Raw genomic sequence first — 24829 nt, forward strand, 5'->3', positions numbered from 1 at the left:
CCCAGGTGCATTACACAGTATTCACCAAATTAAAATAAAACAAGTGCAACTTGGTGTTGACATCTTTACCAGTTGAACCATCATTAAGGCAAACTGCATTAATACGGACCTTGCTTCAAGCTAAGCTATATACATAAATAATAAAACTGCAACTTGTATTTATAATGCTATTTGTGGTATAGCCCTACGGAAGCGTATTAGGGCCACGGTGAAGAAAGAAAAAAACTGTCGAGATTAAAGTCGACATTTCTACTTCATTCTCATAGTTTATTTTGTCATTAAAGTAGAATGTCGTAAACTAAACTTCATCCTAAAATGAATATTTAATTTACTAGATTTTTTCAAACCCCATCATAAGTTAATGTAGCACATTAAATGCTTTGTTTGTGTTGTATTCCCCAACCCAGTTAATTGCTACGTGCTTCTTAAACTGACTTCCTCTTGTACTGAGGAGGCGCATGCAGCGATCGCCGCACAGAATACATTCACTTCATGATATTCCTGCTCTCTTAAAATGTAGAATTCTAAGATTAATTTTCATGATGAAATGCATTAAAGCAGGTATTAAACATGCACAGTAGTGCTGCTCCCTCGCAGTAAAGGGTCCCCAAGTGTATGTTCAGTGTAGAGAACTTTATAGCTGGTGTGACGAGGCTCCCAAAAACTGGATGTATGAATGGGTATCACACAGGTTTAACTTAAATATTGTGTAAATATTGGGTTCGTGATCTGGTGGTTGGAGACACAAACACAGAATTCAATGGATGTTCTTCTGAGCAGGCTTTCTTTATTGCATGCGTGCTGTCTCTGTCTGATGTAGCAAACTCTCAGTTCCTATCCTTCCTTTTTCTTTCTCCACATAACCAATCACCACACGATAAACGTCTTTGTGAAATTAAAACTAGTTATAAAGTTAGACCAGGGATTGTTCAGAACTTTAAAATTATCTTCATTATACATGTTTAATTATGCCATCCATTCAGGGTTGCACCCATCCCAGCAAGCATTGTGTGCAAGACAGGAGCAAATCCTGAACAGGGCACCAGCACATCGCAGGGTGAATGCGAGCAATACATACACTAACAGGGTCAATATAGCATAACAAAACCCCACATCCTACATGACTTTGAAAAAAACTGAACCATGCCGAATAAACCCACCAGAAAAACATGCAAATTCAAGGCAGAGAACACCCGGGACCCCCTTGCTGCGACGCAGCAGTGCACCCTCCATGCCACCGTGCCCTTACATGATTAATACATGCTTTAATGCATTTCATCATGAAAATGATATCAAGTATTTATCTTAGCATTCTAAATGTCCAGAGAGCAGGAATATCATGAAGTGAATGTATTCTGTGTGGTGATCGCTGACTCCTCCTCCTCTCTGTGCAAGAGGACGTCAGTTTATGAAGTGCGTAGCGATTAACATGGCTCAGGGAACACTTAACACAAAGCATTTAATGTGCTACATAACTTATGACGGGGTTTGAGAAAATCTAGTAAATTAAATATTCATTTTAAAATGAAGTTTAGTTTACGATGTTCTACTTTAATGACAAATTACAAGAATAAAGTCAACATGTCGACTTCTTGTCATAAGCGTCGAGATTAAAGTGGAAACGTCGAGAATAAATTCAACATGTCGTCACACTATTACACAGTACCCAGGTACATTACACAGTATTGAAGAAAAAAAAAAATAAGTACAACTTGGCTTGCAATATTATCCAGTAGTATAGAAACAGTATTCACACATTTGAACATAATGGTGGTCCACATCCGACCTTTTAAAACCAAAGTATCTCCAGACAACAGACATGTCTCCTTTTTTCGGCAAAAGTAGTTCTGTTTCATCATGTTTAACTTTATCATCTGCTACAGCTTCTGTTTCAGAATGTTCTCTGTCCATTTTCACCATTCACTACCTCCACTAGCGAATATATTCCGTTGCATGTGTATGTAGCGGTGCTGCAGTGAAAAAGGTCCCCCCTTATACAGTTTCCCGCTGCGCCACATTCCTGAACGTTGTTTAGGCTATTTAAACCGGTGTTATGATATAAGAAAAATCCATATCATAACAAAAATAAAAAACGGTTTTTGGTATGAACCGGTATACCGCCCAGCACTACCTTCAGTAATCGGAGACTGCAACAGTTGAGTTTGCTGCTTTACTTATTTTCATTTCTTTAGTGCTTATGCAGCCACCTCTTTAAAAAAAAAAAAAAATCGGGAGTGGTCTCCCCTAGACTTTCTCGTATACTCCGATATGAGGATGGATATTTGAGGGGTAAACTGCAAGACAATGATTATATTTTTATATTAAGTACATTAAAGAACCCTCAACAACAAATCAAATTATTTAATTAAATTAAACAGTAATTATAAAGGTAAAGTTGAATAAATCAGACTCTATAGCTGCATGAATAAAAGGTAAAGTACCACTTATGGTTAACAGAAGATAGAAAGATAGGGGTCTAAAATGTTGAGATTCATCAAAATCACGAAATGGATTTTTTGGAGGATTCCAATACTTTCCCTATACTTCATATACGAGAAAATAAAGTCTTACAGCTCTGCCCTTCTGTTTTCTCGTAATTTACATTATTACTCCATTTGATCTCCTTATTCAGGAACATTTTTATTATGCTAGTTCCAGATATTCTTAATCCATTTGCAATCCTGATGATCCATTTAATATTTTTCAAGTAATTCACACCTACAACATCCTTTTACTATATGCTTTGCAGTCATTTCTCTTTGCTTCCTCATTCTGTAACTCATTTTCAGTCTCCTGTCTCTTGACTTCCAATGCCCACCCATCTACTTTTTTGGTATTTTGATTTGTTTCTTTATAGATTGTCCTCTTACCACATTTTTTTTTTTTTGTAGACTTCATCGCATTACTCTTGTTAACAATATTTTTCAGCAAGTGTATTTCTCATACTGTCCACTTTCCGCTTCTAGTCTGTTGTTCTTGTTACATATTTGATTTTCTTTATTCCTGTAAGTAAAAAAACCTCCTGCAACCTTGTAATGCTGTGAATCACATTGTTCTCTAAAGATTACTTTCAGATTTGATCAACTGTTCTTTCTAATAAAGAAATCTGTTGCCTTTCTTAAACCACCAAGTCTTCAACTTGTTTTCCTCTTGCTTAAGCACGTATGTTTATACAACCATTTCCATCACATCTCCAGATCTCGTAATTCTGTCACCCTAAACATGCTGAAGCTGAAAGTCTCTCTGGACTCCAACACCCCGCCCCCCCAACCATCAAAGCTTGCTTCAACATGCCCATTCCTATTACCAACCATTAAAGTCACTTTCCTCTGGGGTACTCCAGGTGTCACCTTCATCAACCTGTCCCAAAGCTCCTTTTTCGCTTCATCATTTCCAGTTTTTGAGACATGCTGAGATTGTACTCATCATTCATTTACCAGCAGTCATCTTAACGAGTACAATACAATGTCACCCTCTTTACCTTCACTACTTTACCTATCCCATTTTTTTGCCACAAGTACACTGCACCAACACTGCCAGAAAATTATCATTTTATCTTCCACTATTCCCACTAAGATCTTCAACTATTATCTTAGTTTTTATTGTTTTTATTTTCAGTATGTAAACAGCATTTCAGTGTGAGGTTAATGCTGGAAAGCATCCCTATTTTCGAACTGTAGCTGGAGGGATTTTTTAATTCAATAGCATTTCTTTTACATTTACCTATTACAGTGCTTTCTGTAATGCATAACCTTGGTGCCTCTTCCTGTTACATTTTAATAATTCACCAAGATTCTTCCAAGATATTTAGTTAACAACCACAAATTGTAAGCATAATTTACTCAGTTGTATAATCCAACTTGGGTTTCTGGATCTTACTCTTTGCGGCAGCAGTCAGTCTTGGTGCTCAATTACACATACAGTGTCTGTGATGGGCCAGTTTAGAAACACTAACTAATTACTAAACTTTTGATTTAGTACAGTTGTTTGTGAAGTGCTACTTTAATTTTGAATAAGGTGTGTTTATTTCTATAAATTCTTGACATAGTTTAAAAATGACTCATTTTATCCAAATAAGAAATGGGAGAAGGGACATGCCAATTAATTGAATGCTTAGATTTTATATCTCGTACTAATTCCGATTTGCATTAGGTGCTCAAGTATTGATTAGAAAATAAATCTCCACTTACGTGAGGGTTATGTTCTTGGGCACTATATAGTGAATAATCCCATATAGAAAAATATCCTTAGATAGACAATCCCTTTCTTTGTGTCTGACAGGCATTTAATCAGTTGGTTTATATATGTGCTCAGCAATATTGTGTTGGGATGGACCTGGACCGTGCAAAAGGCTACAGCAGAAGGCAACATGCCATCTTGTACAAGTATAGTACAGCTGGATTTGTAACTCAGTACTGTTTCTCAAAAATCAGCATTTGAAGTCTGCACAAAAGAAGATTGGCACACAGTTGGCGTGAGAAATTGAATGTTAGTACAAGAGGTGCACACCTCATTCTTGCATCACAATCCATGTTGGTAGGTGTGAGGTTATTTGAGGAGAGCATCTTGTTTTTTTGTGGTAAGATGTGTGTGTTCAAGAAGCTGTTCATTCAAGATCGAGTGTAGGAGCTTCTTATTATACTGTAAAAGGAAAAAAGTGATGTGCATGTTTTCAGATTTTTGAAACATTTTCCTTGTTTTCCACAATAGGTCTGTATACAGACAAATCTGGGCAAGTTTATTTTGACATTCAGCTTTCTGCTGTATATGAGTAACTTGTAGGGGCCGCTTTATAGGAACATGCCTGAATTAGTGGAGTCTAAATAGATTTCCATTGCAGACCATGTGTCTTTTAAGAATTTTTTCCTCAAGTTGTTTGAATGCCAGTCCTTTTCTCCAGTTAAAAGCAAAATGTCATAGTTATTAAAAAATAATTTTTAAATACATAGTAATCATTTAGAATTTTTGACTCTAGAGACTTTTACTAGATCATAAAGTTGATTTGTGTTTTTTTCCTCCTTTTTCTATCTCCTTACTAAATTTACACGGGTATCAACAGTGCTGTTTCTGAAAACATCACCTCACAATCCTATATTAAACATTTTGATTTCTGTGCAGCTGCACAAATAAAATTCATAGTCAAGCTAGCAGTAGTCTAGTATTGCCAGATGCTGCTTCTGTCCCTTTAGAGTGTCTGAAGTATTTGCTATGAGTTTATATGCTAGTTAATATGACCGATCCAATAAGTGTTTGACATGTTCACGTGTATTATTAAAAAAAAAAAAAAAAAAAAAAAAAAAAGAAGAATCGCTTCTCATACTTAGAAAACTTGGGAGGAGGCAGCATCTTGTTTTCTGCTGAACTTTAAGATAAGAAGCTGACGGAGTACAAACTGACAGAACTTATTTTGCATTTCTAGCATTTCAGAATGTAAGCAAAATCAGCTAAAATACTTTCTTTGTTGTTTACTGGAAGGCCACTGATCATCTTTTAGCCATTTCCAATGCCCCTTCAAATGTGTTTTCTTCCCCTCTTTTTATCAAGTTGGTAATTTCATGGCACTATAGTGTCCTATTGTAAATCAGGAGTTTGGAGTAAGTATTGTGTAGTTCTTCATCATACCATTTTCTTAGACTTTTTGTACTGTTATCTTCTCATAAATATTGGTGAGTTGCCTTAGAGTGCCAAAAACATAGAAATGTGCATGAATGTTTGCAGTATGTTATTTTATCCACTAGATTGCAGCAGCATGCCATCCCAAGAGTTATTCTGGTTTAACACGGTTAAAGTGCGTCATTACCGTCACCCAAAGACTGACTCGGGAGTAATCGCAATTACTTATATTTCTGACCTTAAGTAACACTAAAGAGGTTAAAGAGAGTTTTCAGTTTACCTTCAAATACCACATATGGATTATCAAATTCCATGTTAATATAAAATGTCCAAATTATAGCCAGTCAGTTTACAATTTTTTTTTCCATGATGCCTTTTTTCCCCACCATTTACAGCATCTGTTTTTCTAAGCTTTGCATAAATATTCACTACATTATCTTAACATGTAAAGGGAGGAAGAAATCTGTAGATATGGGATGAATGTTCAGATTCAGCCTTAAGCGTTCACATGGCATGGATGTATCCATCCATCCATCATCCAACCTGCTATATCCTAACAACAGGGTCACAGGGTTCTGCTGGAGCCAATCCCAGCCAACACAGGGTGCAAGGCAGGAAACAAACCCTGGGCAGGGTGCCAGCCCACTGCAGGTCACACACACACCGACACACCAAGCACACACTATGGACAATTTAGAATCGCCAATGCACCTAACCTGCATGTCTTTGGACTGTGGGAGGAAACCGGAGTACCCGGATGAAACCCATGCAGACACGGGGAGAACATGCAAACTCCACGCAAGGAGGACCCGGGAAGTGAACCCGGGTCTCCTAACTGCGAGGCAGCAGCGCTACCCAGTGCGCCACTGTGTCGCCCAGATGTAGAGATTTCTCATGATTTTGCATCACAGGTTTACATTGTTTATCCATTACTTATAATATACAATCCGTATATTATTATATTGAAACCAACATCAGTTTTATTTTTCATTTTCCAAAAGTGATACAAAATGAGTCATCTAGAGGCTAACTAGATTGGAGACCAAAAAATTTAATTAATGGCATTCTGCTTGAAATTATTGTGCGACCAGTTTAGCTTTTACTTCAAAAACTTGGAAGGTTTCAAATTTAAATCAAGAGAAATAGAAGATTTGTGTAACCTCGATTTGTCTATTAAATAGCTTACTGTATTTAAGTCTACACAGAGTTGGTGGTTTGAGACACCTAAGTGAATTGGTCCCCTGTTTGCTCTAAAGAGTCTACATTTTTTAGGTAATTAACTCATCAAAGTTTTAAAAGTGTGGCACAGAAGTGCAAGCCCATGTCAACTGCATTGTGCCTGACAGTTTAGCTGATTGAGTTTGTAGCCCAGGTAACTCCTGTGAACTGAGATATGAAAAGTCGCTAGTCCATTGCATATCTCGTACAATTTGGTATCCTTCTGCTGCCATTTCTGGAGCTTCCTAGCCTTGTGGAATGGAACAGGATACTGCTGTTGACTACTTTTCATATTAATATGATATCAAGATAAAATGATTGCACTGGATCAGCATTGAGGATTAGAGATCCTGTAACATTAAAATGTTGCCCCAGTCATGTAACAGGGTACCATTTGGATTCCATGAAAATACACACCACACTATGTATGCTATTGCCTACTGAACTTCTCCTGATACAAAGTGTCCATAGAAATCTTGGGGCATTTTCAGGACATACAGCACTTTTCTCTCCACCTTTGTAAATTTATAGGAATCTGGATTAATTAAACCAGGCAACAGTTTGCCACTAGACCAGGGTTTATATTTTTTTAGTTCACTAAATAAACCTGTGTTTTTCTGTGTCAGAACGTAGATGCCAGAGTGTTATTTTTCCACAGCATTAGCCACCATATCAGAGGTTGATTGTTGTGAGATGTCTGTTTTTAGCACTAGATAGATAGATGGATACTTTATTAATCCCAAGGGGAGAGTCACATACTCCAGCAGCACCTTACTGACACAAAAAACAATATTAAAGATTGATAATAATGCAGGTAAAAACATACAATAACTTTGTATAATGTTAATGTTTACACCCCCGGGTGGAATTGAAGAGTCGCATAGTGTGTTGGAGGAATGAACTTCTCAGTCTGTCAGTGGAGCAGGACAGTGACAGCAGTCTGTCGCTGAAGCTGCTCTTCTGTCTGGAGATGATACTGTTTAGTGGATGCAGTGGATTCTCCATAATTGATAGGAGCCTGCTGAGCACCCGTCGCTCTGCCACAGATGTCAAACTGTCCAACTCCATGCCAACAATAGAGCCTGCCTTCCTCACCAGTTTGTCAGGCGTGAGGTGTCTTTCTTCTTAATGCTGCCTCCCCAGCACACCACTGCGTAGAAGAGGGCGCTAACCACAACCGTCTGATAGAACATCTGCAGCATCTTATTGCAGATGTTGAAGGACGCCAGCCTTCTAAGGAAGTATAACCGGCTCTGTCCTTTCTTACACAGAGCATCAGTATTGGCAGTCCAGTCTAATTTATCATCCAGCTGCACTCCCAGGTATTTATAGGTCTGCACCATCTGCACACATTCATCTCTGATGATCACGGGGTCCATGAGGGGTCTGGGCCTCCTAAAATCCACCACCAGCTGTTTGGTTTTGCTGGTGTTCAGGTGTAGGTAGTTTGAGTCGCACCATTTAACAAAGTCATTGATTAGGTCCCTATACTCCTCCTCCTGCCCACTCCTGATGCACCCCACAAAAGCAGTGTCATCAGCGAACTTTTGCACGTGGCAGGACTCCGAGTTGTATTGGAAGTCCGATGTATATAGGCTGAACAGGACCGGAGAAAGTACAGTCGCTTGTGGCGCTCCTGTGTTGCTGACCACAATGTCAGACGTGCAGTTCCCAAGACGCACATACTGAGATCTGTCTTTAAGATAGTCCACGATCCATGCCACCAGGTATGAATCTACTCCCATCTCTGTCAGCTTGTCCCTAAGGAGCAGAGGTTAGATTGTGTTGAAGGTGCTAGAGAAGTCTAGAAACATAATTCTTACAGCACCACTGCCTCTGTCCAAGTGGGAGAGGGATCGATGTAGCATATAGATGATGGCATCCTTCTCTCCCACCTTCTCCTGACATGCAAACTGCAGAGGGTCAAGGGTGTGTTGAACCTGTGGCCTCAGGTGGTGAAGCAGCAGTCTCTCCATGGTCTTCATCACATGTGATGTCAGAGCAACAGGCCGGAAGTCATTCAGCTTACTAGGACGTGATACCTTTGGGACTGGGGTGATGCAAGATGTTTTCCAAAGCCTCGGGACTCTCCCCTGTTCCAGGCTCAGGTTGAAGATGCGCTGTAGAGGACCCCCCAGCTCCAATGCACAGACCTTCAGCAGTCGTGGCGATACTCCATCTGGACCCGCTGCTTTGCTGGCACGAAGTCTCCTCAGCTCTCTGCTCACTTGCGCTGTTGTAATTATGGGTGGGGATGTCTCTCCTATGTTGGTATCAGCAGAAGGATGTGTGGAGGGTGCAGTACTCCGAGGTGAGATAGATAGATAGATAGATAGATAGATAGATAGATAGATAGATAGATAGATAGATAGATAGATAGATACTTTATTAATCCCAGGGGGAAATTCACATACTCCAGCAGCAAAAAATATTAAAGAGTAATAAAAAATGCAGGTAAAAAACAGACAATAACTTGAATAATGTTCAACGTTTACCCCCTCTGGTGGAATTGAAGAGTCGCATAGTTTGGGGGAGGAATGATCTTCTCCGTCTGTCAGTGGAGCAGGACAGTGACAGCAGTCTGTCGCTGAAACTGCTCCTCTGTCTGGAGATGACACTGTTTAATGGATGTAGTGGATTCTCCATAAGTGAGAGTGGGTTAGGGTGGTCAAACCTGTTAAAGAAGTTGTTCATTTGGTTTGCTCTCTTCACGTCTCTCTCGATGGTGGTACCCCACTTCGAGCTGCAGCGAGTGATGATCTTCATCCCATCCCACACTTCCTTCATGCTTTTGTTCTGCAACTTCTGCTCCAGCTTTCTCCTGTACTGCTCCTTCGCTGCCCTGAGCTGGACTCAGAGTTCCTTCTGCACGCGCTTGAGCTCATGCTGATCACCGCCTTTAAAAGCCCTTTTCTTTTGGTTCAAAAGGCCCTTGATGTCACTTGTAATCCATGGCTTGTTGTTAGCATAGCAGTGTACTGTTCTTACTGGAACTACAATGTCCATACAGAAGTTGATGTTGTCAGTAGTGCAGTCAACAACCTCCTCAATGTTCTCACTATGTGATCCCTGCAGGAAATCTCAGTCTGTAGTTCCAAAACATTCTCTCAGAGCCTTCTCTGCCTCCGGGGTCCTCTTCCTGAATGATCGTGTGGTTGTAGGTAGGACCCTCACTCTTGGTTTGTAGTGAGGCTGAAGCAGAACCAGGTTATGATCTGCTTTCCCAAGCGCAGGCAGCGGGGTGGTGCTGTATGCATCTTTAACGTTTGCATACAGTAAATCAATAGTCTTATTTCCCCGGGTGTTACAGTCCACATACTGGGAGAAGGCAGGTAATGTTTTGTCCAGCGTCACATGGTTAAAGTCTCCAGCGATTAGCACAAGTGCCTCAGGGTTCTGCGTTTGTAACTAGTGTTGTACAGTGATCCCTCGCTATATCGCGCTTCACTCCATCGTGGATTTTAAATGTAAGCATATGTGAATATATATCGCGGATTTTTCACTGCTTCGCGGATGTCTGCGGTCTACAGTACGTGTGCTTCCTCATTTGATTTGCCCATTTGAATTCAAACAAGGAACGCATTTGAATTCAAACAAGGGATGCTATTGGCGGATGGCTGAGAAACTACCCAATCAGAGCAAGCGGTTAAGTTCCTGTGTGCTGCTGATTGACTCAGCAACAGAGTGCTGCATTAACCAGGAAGTCTAATCTCACTCATTCAGCATTAACGCACGTTACTGCTAATGCTTCAGGATTGCAGAAAAGGTAAAAGTTTTGGATATGTTGAAGGAAGGAAACGGCTACACCGCTGCAGGACACAATTACAGCATCAATGAGTCCACGATTCTTTTTATTTAAAAAGGAGGAAAAGCGCATAAGATCTACGGTCGCAGTGTCCTTTAATCTGGGCGCAAAACGAGTTGTAAGTGGACGTGATAAGGCAGTAGTCTGGATGGAATCTGCTTTAGGGATTTGGATTGAAGAGTGATGGAAGAACAACAACGACGGTGCTAAACAGTCGCCTGAAGAGGCTCCTTTAGAAGAGCTGTAACGCTATCCTTTGTTGTGCAGTAAAATTAAACTCATCGTTATCGGACAAGTCGTCGTGTCATTGTTGGTGAGTAACCATAATTAATTATTTACGTACAGTACTTATTACATGTACATAGTTTAGTGTCACTGTACACACATTTTACTGTATACAATTTTTCTTGCATTGTACGTATTTATTGCTGGTGGCCTGCCTGTTGTAATGGCTGTAACGTATGTGATATCGGAGACACTCAATATCTTTAAAATATTTAGGTTTTACTGTATGTAAACTGTGTTTACATACATAATTTCAACGAATCTTACCTAATATCTAAGAGAATACAAAGGGTTTATGCTGTATAACTGTGCGTGAAATGTTTATAATAGTGTGGGAGAGTTTATAAGGGCTTAAAATATATAAAAATAACCATATAAACATATGGTTTCTACTTCGCGGATTTTCTTATTTCGCGGGTGGCTCTGGAACGCAACCCCCGCGATGGAGGAGGAATTACTGTACTCTGCTTTTTAACTGAGTAATAATCATAGCCAGTCTAATACTTTACTACTTTATTCTTATTTGCTTGCTACTGCAGAGCTGCCTTTAGCTAGAACTTTATTTGGTCATTCTTTACACTAAAAACTTGTAGTGCTGTACTTTTTTTCCCTTTTGTATGTAGTTCATTTTATATTAATGCTAAGTCATTATGTAACATTAATTTCAGCTTCAATTTATAGCATCTTTCCTGCAGCCACATTCTTTGTAACAACCAAATTTTAAATTGTGTGGTTGGAAAATGTTTTGTCCTAGTTGTTATATATCACAAGTCACACCATGCAGCAGTGGGAAATGGTTGAAGCCTTCCAAAAGGCTGTATGGACAGTGGTGTGGCACAGAGCTGTAATTAATACAGCTGTACTGCCTTATTTATGTGTATACAGTAGAAAGCAGTCTTTTTATTTACTATACATGTGTTCTTTTATAATGTACTCTTTTCTACTCATGCTGATGCTTATAATATATACTTTATTTCAGGATATTTCCTCAGTGATACATCTTGTAATGCATCTTAACATTACTATGTTTTTACAAGTTTTCTAATGATGATATTTGTGGAAGGTCGTACGTTAAAGGCTGAGTAACTGGCTGTTTAAAATTGGGTACTATAAACCAAACAGCACTAGCTGTGCCTGCCTATTGTTCACAAGAAGCTAACAGACTCAAAATCAGAAGTTATTTTATTTAAGGTACTGTGATTCTGTCATGAATAAACATGATCCTGAGAGTTTTCGTTTCTGCATTCAATTTAAGTGGAAAACTGTGTTTTTATTTGTTCTACTGTATGACTGAAATATTTACATTCACAATTGACATTTATGCTTTTTTTTTTTTGGTTTATAGAAATGTTTACCATGGACCCAAGATTCCAAGAGATTTGAAGGCGAAGAAAAGGGATATACTGTAAATGTGTGATCCACTGAAATGCAATTTAATGTCTATCATGTTCTTGTTATGAGGGGATAATTTGGTGTATTTGAAAACAAGCTTAACATCCCCTATGTAAGAAAGAGACCCTGCACAGAGAAAGCTAGAATATTTACAAGGTGTGGACGCTGTCTTATACTATGCTATTTAGTGCACAGAATTGATGTGGTTGCTTTTTATCAAAAAGTGTTTACAAAACAGAAACCAGTAAGAAATTCCCAGTTGGTAATATTGAAGCATTTTCCACTGGCAAAATCTGTGTGGCCTTTCAAATTGGATTTGCATTTCTGCCTCTTGTCCTACCTGTCACATTTTTGTATTGTTTAAATTATTACCTTCTGCATTCCTTGAAGAGCTGCTCTTATTGTTCTTTCTTTCTAAACTTTGCTGATTGTTTTATTCAGGCTGTGTTTCATTTAATTTAATTTGTGAACACAGTAAAAAGGCTCAAGAATTAAGAAAACCTATGTTGCATTACAGTTCTTCTGTATTTACAAATTTCAGCACATCTGATGATAATGCACTGTTTTTAAGATTTCAGGCTATTTTTTTTTCCCCTCAACAAATGTATACTTGCAAAGGATATGAACTTTAGCTTCAAAGCAGATTCAAATTTCTGTAGGATCATTTTATAAAGTGGAGATTTAATAAGGCAACATCTGACAGTTCAGGAGTTTAAAGCCCTGGTGACGTCATGTACTTAAGCTTCTCTGCGACAGAAGATAACTCTCTAATACGTAGTCACTCCAAAAATGACCTGCTGTCCTTGCCACAGTACCAGCTATAGCTAATATTCTCTGCAGTTAACATGAAACATATGACAGTTTTTTGAAAAAGTTTAATATGTAAGCAGCCTTAGTAAAACTAACAGCAAATTGTGTGAATTTTTGTAGTGCCTTACATATTTATTTAAATGCTGCTTTGTTGTTAAACAGATAATATCCCTTTGAGATTAAAGTTCTTGTTTTTTGTAAACATTACTAGTTCAAGATAAAAAATCCAGTGTCCTCTTGTTCTTTGAAAGTAGATTGTTTTGGGTTTTTAGTTATATGTACATTTATACACACCCATCTGTGCACATTACATATTTATGTATATGTTATATACACACAGTATAATGTCTGGTTGTGTGAATAAATATATTTACACACATAAATGCACGCATGGATGTGTGTTCATATATATGTATGGTAAATGCAAATATGAAGTTCATTCATATCACATGTGTATGTTAGTACTCCGTTAGGAAAAGTAATGTTTTAAGTAGACCTTTAAAAACTTCAATTAACTGCTGGTTTTGGAAATACAGGGGACAAAATCACTTCTGTCATTTGTGCAAAGTAATAAAAATGCATTTATGTATAGCAGCAGTTTTAGATCTATGCACAATAAGTTGATTCTTTGATATTTAACTTCATATTAAACCACATTGTTTGCTGAACCTTTATCTTTGGGGGATGTAACCTGGAAGAGAAATAGAGAATTGAGTTCATGTGATGTAAAGTGTGCTTGAAACATTTTTTTTGGACCATAGTACAAATTTTTGAAAGATATAGCATTCCAGCATTTTGGGCTAGCATGATAAAGATGCGTGAAACAACAAAGTCAGTTGAGAGCTTCAGAGGCATTCTTGTTCTTTTATTTGTTTTTTCTTTTTGTTTCTTTTACTCAAATATCTTGTTATATCTGTTGCATATTTTTTCTTAATGTTAGCCCCTGCATTGATTTTATGTTGCCGATTGTTACAACTGATTGTGAATAAAATTAAAGAGGGCAGAAAACTGATCAACTTTCCCCCTGTCTTTAAACTCGACAGTCGATTTGTTAATGCTGAGAAATAATTAACTGCACCTGCTCTTTTATCTTTAGCGTTCACATGTAACTAAATACGCTTCTAGAATACATAAGTAGCTTTAAGGTATTACCAAAAAACAGTGGACTTCCTAAAACTGCATTTAGCAACAGATGTTATAGATAATGATGAAAAGAAAGAAATATGTACATAGATACGAGTGACAGAGAATTAAACTATTCGAGACAAAATGCTAAAATTGTACATGGAATAGAAGCTGCAGGAACACACCTCCAGATCTCTGGATCTTTGTACCCACATGAACAGTCCGCTACCTCCTTCTCCACCACCTCCTCCCCCATAGTTGTTATTTTTTCATTTTCTTCACTTTCATCTTGGGTTTTACTTTTTTTCCATGTTGGATACGCACTTTATTGTAAATAGTGTTCCTTAGCTGTTAATATGCCTTTTTTTATTGCAGGAGACTTTGGTTGTCTTTTAAACATAAAACAACCTACTACCCTATTTTTTCCTGTCTGGTATTTTTTATTTTCATTTTTAACTTTTTTTTTTCTCAGTTTGGGTAAAGTTTTAACCAAAGATCTGGTGTACTTTTGAAAAACCTTCCATTCTTTTCCACCCAGCCAAAAACTAACACCATCTTGTTTGCTACAATTGATACAGAAAGTGCACATATTGAACACATCTTGGGGCATTTACAGTAGAAATTGTAATTTTATTATTTTAAGAGTTCCTGTTTTCTACATGTCAATTAAAGTTTATGGTTCTATGAACAATATTGCTATGAAAACAGCAGGCCAACCTCCTTGTTTTGCTTTTATTTTAACTTCTACAAGAGAATATCGCTGCCTTTTTTAAAAACTCCACTATGCTGGGTACAGTTGTCAGCAGTTTTTATTTTTTTCTATATATTGGCAAATACTACAATATTTCCCATACTTAGTAAATCCACCAAATAGGTTGCTTCAATTTGCCTCAGTGATATTTTCTTGCCTCACAGGAACATTAGTTATTACACATCGCCGTTGCTGCTTTAGTGGATACAGTTTGATTCAACAAATGTCTTCTCCACAAGACTCAAGTTACATATTTAGTGTTATCAGTAATATAGACCCAATGAATATTCTGTTCCTTTGTATTTTTTTTTTTTTTTTTAATTTTGTTTGAATCAATGAGAAGTGTCCATAGAGAGCAATGGGCAGGCTGGGCCTCCCTCCCCCATGTTCTGCCGGCCTCTTTCAGTAAAACCAAACTCTCATTAAACCAACCAAACAAAAGCTGACTGCAATCATTATGTGCAGGAATTAGCGCTTTATGCAATAGCTGAAGCAGCAATCTTTTTCAGCATTACTGGTATTCTGTCTTTTCAGGCCTGCTGGAGAAATACAAAAACGCTACAGTAGGACAAGATTTTCACTTTTGCTGATTGGCACTGCAATGTTTGTCAAAAGCGGAGAACCTGAGATTTTGATGCATTAATGTTTGTGGACAAAACAATAGCGGAAAAAAATATTTTTCATAGCAATTCTTTAAAACTCGTAGCTACCTCGTGATTAGTGAGATTTCTTGATAATCGCCTTATAGAGCATCAATTTCTTTTCCTGGTATTTGTATTTAGTTTTTAGTGGAGATGCCCAAACAACATTATTGTAATTAATTAGAATAGCACTTAGGACTTGCGTCCGAACATGTTCATTTCAAGAATTTATTAAATCAAAGTCTGCACTGTGCATGGGTCTCTCAACCTGCGGCTTCATTGTCTGCCTTGGCTTGAAAGGTCTTGCCTCTGATATAAAAGGATCAAGGTGGCATTGTATTGGAATCTTAAAAGAGAATTTAAGTACAAGGACGGATCTTCTTGCAAGAGTTTTATTTGTCTTGCGTTTTGTAGTTTTTCAATTCCTGTGCCTGGCTTGTTCATGTTTAGTTATTACGTTTGCAGTGTTGATTATAAAAATGGGCTTTTTGAAATTATTTAAGTGGTAGGTAGCACTGATACTCATTTTGAAATGCTTTGAAGGTGTAAGTGTACGTGATCCTTTGTTACACTTAATAATCTCTAATCTTGCCAGTCTCGGGTCATGCGGATTTTGAACGTGGATGCCAATATACTCACCATACCATCAAAATATATTGGCATTTCTTGAAATCTGGATTGCCTGGAGACTGGTTTAGTTATAACAGATGTCTATTGATAACATATTAGAACTAACTGCCTGTCATTCTTTAAAATTGTGCCATACCTGTTGGACTACTAATGGAAGGACCTTTCACACATGGCTTTTAAACCTGCATTTGGCAAGGAGTGTAAACGTGAACCCTGTCAAGAAAGCCATTGCTGTTGTACACACCATTGTGAGCGGACACTGTCTCCTTTGTATGCTCCGTTCACCTCCGAGTGAGGTTGTTGAGCGCCTTTCAGTTTAGAATTAGGCCGCACCAAGGTGTTGTGACTCTTTGATTTGCTTGATTTCAGAAGTGTGTAATTGTACCACAGTAAGTGAAACAGGCCTGTTGGTTTTGTCAACAAGCTGCAAATAAATGTGATTATTTTTCAAAACCATTATTCTGTTGAAGGTTAGTGCTAAAGATTTCATATTTCAATATTAATTTGTGTGGACACAATTTGCCTCAACAGGAGTTTAATTACTTTTTCATATCTAGAATCTGGAAATCTGCAGTAGTAGGTTGGTAAGCATGTAGGGTTGTCCATTTTGCTTCCATGTTCTTGAGCCCTCCTGCTTTTCCCTTTCTTCTTCCAGCAGTTGTGCCTTCCTTTGTGTGTTATTTCGACACGTATCTTCTGTTGTGTGCAATTAACTCCTTTTGCTGCTGTTTTCAATGTTTTCATGCAGAGATTTAATGAGGCTACTTCCTTTTGTGTGCAGCAGGGTCACCATACACCTCGCCGATTTACAAGCAACACTGTTTTATAGTGTATGAAAGTATTTTGTACTTTCTGATATTTCACTGTATTCTTCACAGACTTTGTTCTATGCAAGATAATCTATCACAACTGAAGACACTGTTAAGGAGAAGTGATATTTATTCTGTTACTTATATGACTTGAACTAGATCAGCCCAGTATTTTTTCAGTTTATCTTCTTTCTCTCTCTGTTGTATTTAATAACCTGATACAGCAAACTGGAGCAAACTTACCAGTGTACTTTACCGGTGGAACAAACTACCGGGTTATTTTTGTTGTATATGTTAGAAATTGTTTCTGGTTTTCTTGCAATAAATTATCTAAAGTTTACATGGACCTAATGTTCTCTTTTTCTATGTTGAGGTAACGGTTTTGAACAAATTCTACTGACTCTGTGAATGGGTTGGGGCTGGGATTAACCATAACTTCCAAACTGGGTGGCATGGTGGCGCAGTGTTTAGTGCTGCCCCCTCACAATTCAGCATCCTGGTTTTAAATCATAATGTCTGTGCACCTGTGAAAGTTCCTCCCAATATTCACAAAGATGAGCAGGTTAGTGTATTTCATTATTTTAAATAATCCCCCCTCTTGCTCGCTCGCTCTCTCTTGCTATATATATCTGTTATTAAAAAAAATCCTGGAAAGCAAAAGCAAGGCTACGATACGTGATCTTCTCGAAAAGACATTTAAAAGAGCCACGAGGCAAACAGACTTGCCATGGGGCGTCTCACGGGGACCGTAAAAATAAGACTTGGTGCCAAGAGATTGTCCCAGGGCCGTCTCTCTGGGACGCATGAGCTTCTTGCAAGACATGCCCTACTTACAAAAGATATCATATAAGAGCTCACCCATCAAAAAACACTGTCGTGTAAAAGCATGTAGTACACACAGATCATGTGCTCTCAGCACATAAAAAACGTACAAGGACAATACGGAGAATAGAGACCCACAGGCGTTGGAGAGAAAAAAAAGGCAGATAAGAGATTGTGAAAGCAGTGGAATTCGAAATGCTTGAACAAACGATGGTGCGATACACATGCAGAGAAAAGTACAGAATATGAAAGCAGTAAAATTCGAAAGTATTGTAGTGTCCCAGCCAGGTTGAGGGCTTTTTGGTTTTAAGTGACTGTTCGGTCCGATTGAGGGAGGGCGGAGTACAGCACGGAAGACTGATAGCGGGGTATTGATTGCAGCGGTGAGGGGGGCGTTGGAGAGGGTGCTAGAAAGTTGTGTTTGGGGTTAGGAAGTCGGCGATTGTTCAAGTAAAACTTTTGTGACACTTTATCATGTCAGTCGCTACAGTATCAAAGAAAAGATAGAAAAGATCACATTATCGCAAACAAAAGGTGATTAATCATCAGAACCAGGTGTAATTGAAAAAATAACAGGACAAATCGAGGTCAGAAAAAAAAGAGTAGACAACAAAATCTTTTTGCATTCGCATTCTTCAATGCACAAAACATGGATTTACACGATAATGGACCATACGCTATGTGAATCTGTGGTCCAGGAACAGTTTAAGCAATGACAAGTTAAATTTCAAAGAATACACAATTCGGTCAGGTGTATATTGATGATCATGGAGAAGCGATGCAAATTTTAACAGGCAAAAAGAAAGGTAATGTATATATTCCATGAATAACATCACATACCAAAGGAGATCGTGATATGCCATTCATATTAAAATGTTTACAGTTTACCATGGGAATAGCTTTTGCTGGGACAATAAAACACAGGGACAAACAATAGAAAAAGATTATTTATTAGAGAAACAGAAACAATATTCAGTCACGGGCTGTTACAGGTGCTGGTCATAAAATTAGAATATCATGACAAAGTTGATTTATTTCAGTAATTCCATTCAAAAAGTGAAACTTGTATATTAGATTCATTCATTACACACAGACTGATGTATTTCGAATGTTTATTTCTTTTAATGTTGATGATTATAACTGACAACTAATGAAAGTCCCAAATTCAGTATCTCGGAAAATTAGAATATTGTGAAAAGGTTCAATATTGAAGACACCTGGTGCCACACTCTAATCAGCTAATTAACTCAAAACACCTGCAAAAGCCTTTAAATGGTCTCTCAGTCTAGTTCTATAGGCTACACAATCATGGGGAAGACTGCTGACTTGACAGTTGTCCAAAAGACGACCATTGATACCTTGCACAAGGAGGGCAAGACACAAAAGGTCATTGCTAAAGAGGCTGGCTGTTCACAGAGCTCTGTGTCCAAGCACATTAATAGAGAGGCGAAGGGAAGGACAAGATGTGGTAGAAAAAAGTGTACAAGCAATAGGGATAACCGCACCCTGGAGAGGATTGTGAAACAAAACCCATTCAAAAATGTGGGGGAGATTCACAAAGAGTGGACTGCAGCTGGAGTCAGTGCTTCAAGAACCACCACGCACAGACGTATGCAAGACATGGGTTTCAGCTGTCGCATTCCTTGTGTCAAGTCACTCTTGAACAAGAGACGGCGTCAGAAGCGTCTCGCCTTTGGACTGCTGCTGAGTGGTCCAAAGTTATGTTCTCTGATGAAAGTAAATTTTGCATTTCCTTTGGAAATCAAGGTCCCAGAGTCTGGAGGAAGAGAGGAGAGGCACAGAATCCACGTTGCGTGAGGTCCAGTGTGAAGTTTCCACAGTCAGTGATGGTTTGGGGTGCCATGTCATCTGCTGGTGTTGGTCCATTGTGTTTTCTGAGGTCCAAGGTCAACGCAGCCGTCTACCAGGAAGTTTTAGAGCACTTCATGCTTCCTGTTGCTGACGAACTTTATGGAGATGCAGATTTCATTTTCCAACAGTACCTGGCACCTGCACACAGTGCCAAAGCTACCAGTACCTGGTTTAAGGACCATGGTATCCCTGTTCATGATTGGCCAGCAAACTCGCCTGACCTTAACCCCATAGAAAATCTATAGGGTATTGTGAAGAGGAAGATGCAATACGCCAGACCCGACAATTCAGAAGAGCTGAAGGCCACTATCAGAGCAACATGGGCTCTCATAACACCTGAGCAGTGCCACAGACTGATCGACTCCATGCCACGCCGCACTGCTGCAGTAATCCAGGCCAGAGGAGCCACAACTAAATATTGAGTGCTGTACATGCTTATACTTTTCATGTTCATACCTTTCAGTTGGCCAACATTTCTAAAAATCCTTGTTTGCATTGGTTTTAATTGATATTCTAATTTTCCGAGATACTGAATTTGGGACTTTCATTAGTTGTCAGTTATAATCATCAACATTAAAAGAAATAAACATTTGAAATACATCAGTCTGTGTGTAATGAATGAATCTAATATACAAATTTCACTTTTTGAATGGAATTACTGAAATAAATCAACTTTGTCATGATATTCTAATTTTATGACCAGCACCTGTATACATTGCGTTGTCACAATGTGTGCCCAAAAAATATTGTTTTTAATGAAGCTTTAAAGTAAAAGTACAAAAAATGAAATTTGAACAATTCTAAAGAAGAAAAAAAATTGTATATCCGATTAACCAAATACGGGTTGGCGAGCGAAGCAAGCAGGGGGCTAAGCCTCCTAGTATATACAGTGAAATACGTTTAACGCGAAAACGCTTAAGACAAAATATCGGTTAACACGAAATAATACAACGGCCCCGACAAACTACTATGTATTTTCATGCATTTTTTTCTCTTAACACGAAACGAAAATCGCTTAACACGAAAAGATTTCCCTTCTGGGAATGAACAAAATACGGAAAACACCAGCCGCGCAGGCGAGATTTAAGAGGGGTGTGAAATGAGAGAGGTGGTTTCACATGTTTCGTAGAAAGGAGGCTAACTTGGCTTTGAAATACCCTCGGAATAGCCTGTGACACGAGCCAATTTTGTTTATCTAAGCTACTTTCACCCTCCACCCCTACAAACGCCACACAAAAACATCTCATCTCTCATCAGTTAGCTTTGGAATTCGGTGACGAGTACATCGTGGTGTGAGTAAAAATCAGTGAGTTTGGTTCGCGTTTTGTTTTTCTATTTTAGAATTTTTTTACGAGCACAATGGTAAAGAGCTCAGGGGGAAAGCAAACTGCTATTTCGCTTAAAATGAAGATGGAACTTCTTAAGGCTGTTGATCAAAAACAGAAGACGAAAACGGAAATCTGTAAAGATTTTGATATTGCTAACTCTACATTATCAACAATACAGCAATTAAAAAAAGAGCAAATTACGGAAATGTTTGAACGGAGTAAGTTTGAGCCAGAGCGAAAACGGATGAGAACGGCCAAGCACGAGGATTTAGAGACGGCTTTATTTGTTTGGTTCAAACAAGCGAGATCTCAGAATGCTCCCATTTTTATTAAATACATGCATATATAGATATCTGTAAATAAAATGTACTCTAATAAACTTAATTTTGTTGACTATACTGTATGTTTTTTTTTTGTAATATCCATCCATCCATCCAGTTTCCAACCCGCTGAATCCGAACACAGGGTCACGGGGGTCTGCTGGAGCCAATCCCAGCCAACACAGGGCACAAGGCAGGAACCAATCCCGGGCAGGGTGCCAACCCACCGCAGGACACACACAAACACACCCACACACCAAGCACACACTAGGGCCAATTTAGAATCGCCAATCCACCTAACCTGCATGTCTTTGGACTGTGGGAGGAAACCGGAGTGCCCGGAGGAAACCCACGCAGACACGGGGAGAACATGCAAACTCCACGCAGGGAGGACCCGGGAAGCGAACCCAGGTCCCCAGATCACCCAACTGCGAGGCAGCAGCGCTACCCACTCCGCCACCGTGCCGCCCTTTTGTAATATCCTTTAACACAAAATTCTTTTAACATGAAAAAATATTTCAGTCCCCTCAGTTTCGTGTTAAATGATTTTCACTGTGTATGTATATATATATATATATATATATATATATATATATATATATTTTTTGTGTGTGTGAAAGAGTGGACTAGCATTACTTCAACAACACCTTCAACATACTTTGCACCTAATGGAGCAACAAAATGGCCCTCCATGACCCTCAATTGAATTAAGCAGGGTTGTGTGTGTTCTAAGGCATTGTGAAATCAGAATTAACAGGAAAATTCAACAGATGTTTGAGGTCTTCCTAGAACGGAATGAACATTTTTATAGGGTACAAAAAGACACTTAAAGGTGTAAAATATTCAGCATAAAAAGGTAAACTGTAAACCGCAAGACATAATGGGATGCACCTTACAGGCTACTGTGTATGTACAGTGCATCCGGAAAGTATTCACAGCGCATCACTTTTTCCACATTTTGTTATGTTACGCCTTATTCCAAAATGGATTAAATTCATTTTTTTTTCTCAGAATTCTACACACAACACCCCATAATGACAACGTGAAAAAAGTTTACTTGAGGTTTTTGCAAATTTATTAAAAATAAAAAAATTGAGAAAGCACATGTACATAAGTATTCACAGCCTTTGCCACGAAGCTCAAAATTGAGCTCAGGTGCATCCTGTTTCCCCTGATCATCCTTGAGATGTTTCTGCAGCTTAATTGGAGTCCACCTGTGGTAAATTCAGTTGACTGGACAAGATTTGGAAAGGCACACACCGGTCTATATAAGGTCCCACAGTTGACAGTTCATGTCAGAGCACAAACCAAGCATGAAGTCAAAGGAATTGTCTGTAGAAGTCCGAGACAGGATTATCTCGAGGCACAAATCTGGGGAAGGTCAGGAAAAATTTCTGCTGCTTTGAAGGTCCCAATGAGCACAGTGGCCTCCATCAGCCGTAAGTGGAAGAAGTTTGAAACCGCCAGGACTCTTCCTAGAGCTGGCCGGCCATCTAAACTGAGCGATCGAGGGAGAAGGGCCTTAGTCAGGGAGGTGACCAAGAACCCGATGGTCACTCTGTCAGAGAGAGAGAGGAGAAACTTCCAGAAGGGCAACAATCTCTGCAGCAATCCACCAATCAGGCCCGTATGGTAGAGTGGCCAGACGGAAGCCACTCCTTAGTAAAAGGCATATGGCAGCCCGCCTGGAGTTTGGCAAAGGGCACCTGAAGGACTTTCAGACCATGAGAAAGAAAATTCTCTGATCTGATGAGACAAAGATTGAACTCTTTGGTGTGAACGCCAGGCATCACGTTTGGAGGAAACCAAGCACCGCTCATCACCAGGCCGATACCATCCCTACAGTGAAGCATGGTGGTGTCAGCATCATGCTATGGGGATGTTTTTCAATGGCAGGGACTGGGAGACTAGTCAGGATAAAGGGAAAGATGACTGCAGCAAAGTACAGAGACCTCCTGGATGAAAACCTGCTCCAGAGTGCTCTTGACCTCAGACTGGGGCGACGGTTCATCTTTCAGCAGGACAACCGACCCTAAGCACACAGCCAAGATATCAAAGGAGTGGCTTCAGGACAACTCTGTGAATGTCCTTGAGTGGCCCAGCCAGAGCCCAGACTTGAATCCGATTGAAAATCTCTGGAGAGATCTTAAAATGGCTGTGCACCGACGCTTCCCATTCAACCTGATGGAGCTTGAGAGGTGCTGCAAAGCGGAATGGGCGAAACTGGCCAAAGATAGGTTTGCCAAGCTTGTGGCATCATATTCAACAAGACTCGAGGCTGTAATTGTTGCCAAAGGTGCATCGACAAAGTATTGAGCAAAGGCTGTGAATACTTATGTACATGTGATTTCTCAGTTTTTTTATTTTTAATAAATTTGCAAAAACCTCAAGTAAACTTTTTTCACGTTGTCATTATGGGGTGTTGTGTGTAGAATTCTGAGGAAAAAAAATGAATTTAATCCATTTTGGAATAAGGCTGTAACATAACAAAATGTGGAAAAAGTGATGCGCTGTGAATACTTTCCGGATGCACTGTATGTAGATGACTAACAGAATTTTTGTGGTTGAAAATGAAGGCGAGTACTTTGTGATCACCATCAGTGTCAGTATTGGAGAACAGTAGCAGCAGTCATTTCTGTAAATGTAGTGATGGATACAGAAATGTTGAATAAGGTGTGGTACAAGATGTATTGTGATAGGGGGGCCGAAATGAAATATGAGGGAGCCGGACATTGCATGAAGCCAGCTTTACATTTCATGACGTCTAGTCAAAGAGGATGTCAGAGTTGACAACTGCAGTTGCTGATCTCATCACCCTGAGAATTTCCGATTATACAGTCGTGTCCAAAAGTTTTAAGAATGACCCAAGTGTTGGTTTTCACAAAGTTTGCTGCTTCTGTGTTTTTAGATCTTTTTGTTAGATGTTTTTATGGTGTACTGCAGTAGAATTATAAGCATTTCATAAGTTTCAAAGGCTTTTATTGACAATTACATTAAGTTTATGCAAATCAATATTTGCAGTGTTGGCCCTTCTTTCTTTGTCAAGACCTCTGCAATTCACCCTGGCAGGCTGTCAATCAACATCTGGGCCAACTCCTGACTGATGGCAGCCCTTTCTTGCAGAATCGATGCTTGGAGTTTGTCAGAATTTGTGGGTTTTTGTTTGTCTACCTGCCTCTTGAGGACTGACCACAAGTTCTCAATGGGATTACAGGCTGGGGAATTTCCTGGCCATGGATCCAAAATTTCAAGCTTTTGTTTCCCGTGCCACTTAGTTATCACTTTTGCCTTATGGCCCGGTGCTCCACCATGCTGGATTGTTCATTGATGGTCACCAGACTGTTCTTGGATGGATGGGAGAAGTTTCTCTCGGAGGATATTTTGGTCCCATCCTTTCCTAGAAATTTG

General features: G+C 39.1%; 1 protein-coding gene across 1 annotated transcript in view; it reads left to right on the forward strand.

The window, feature by feature from the left end:
• stk35 (serine/threonine kinase 35) overlaps positions 1-17423 on the forward strand; it is a 56168-nt gene extending 38745 nt beyond the window's left edge. The window contains exon 3 of the mRNA XM_028812076.2: positions 12267-17423. The gene's annotated coding sequence lies outside the window, so the exon portion shown is untranslated. The remainder of the gene's footprint in view (positions 1-12266) is intronic.
• Positions 17424-24829: the final 7406 nt, after the last annotated feature.

The sequence above is a fragment of the Erpetoichthys calabaricus genome, chromosome 10 (assembly GCF_900747795.2).
Source record: "Erpetoichthys calabaricus chromosome 10, fErpCal1.3, whole genome shotgun sequence".
In the NCBI taxonomy this organism is placed as follows: Eukaryota; Metazoa; Chordata; class Cladistia; order Polypteriformes; family Polypteridae; genus Erpetoichthys; species Erpetoichthys calabaricus.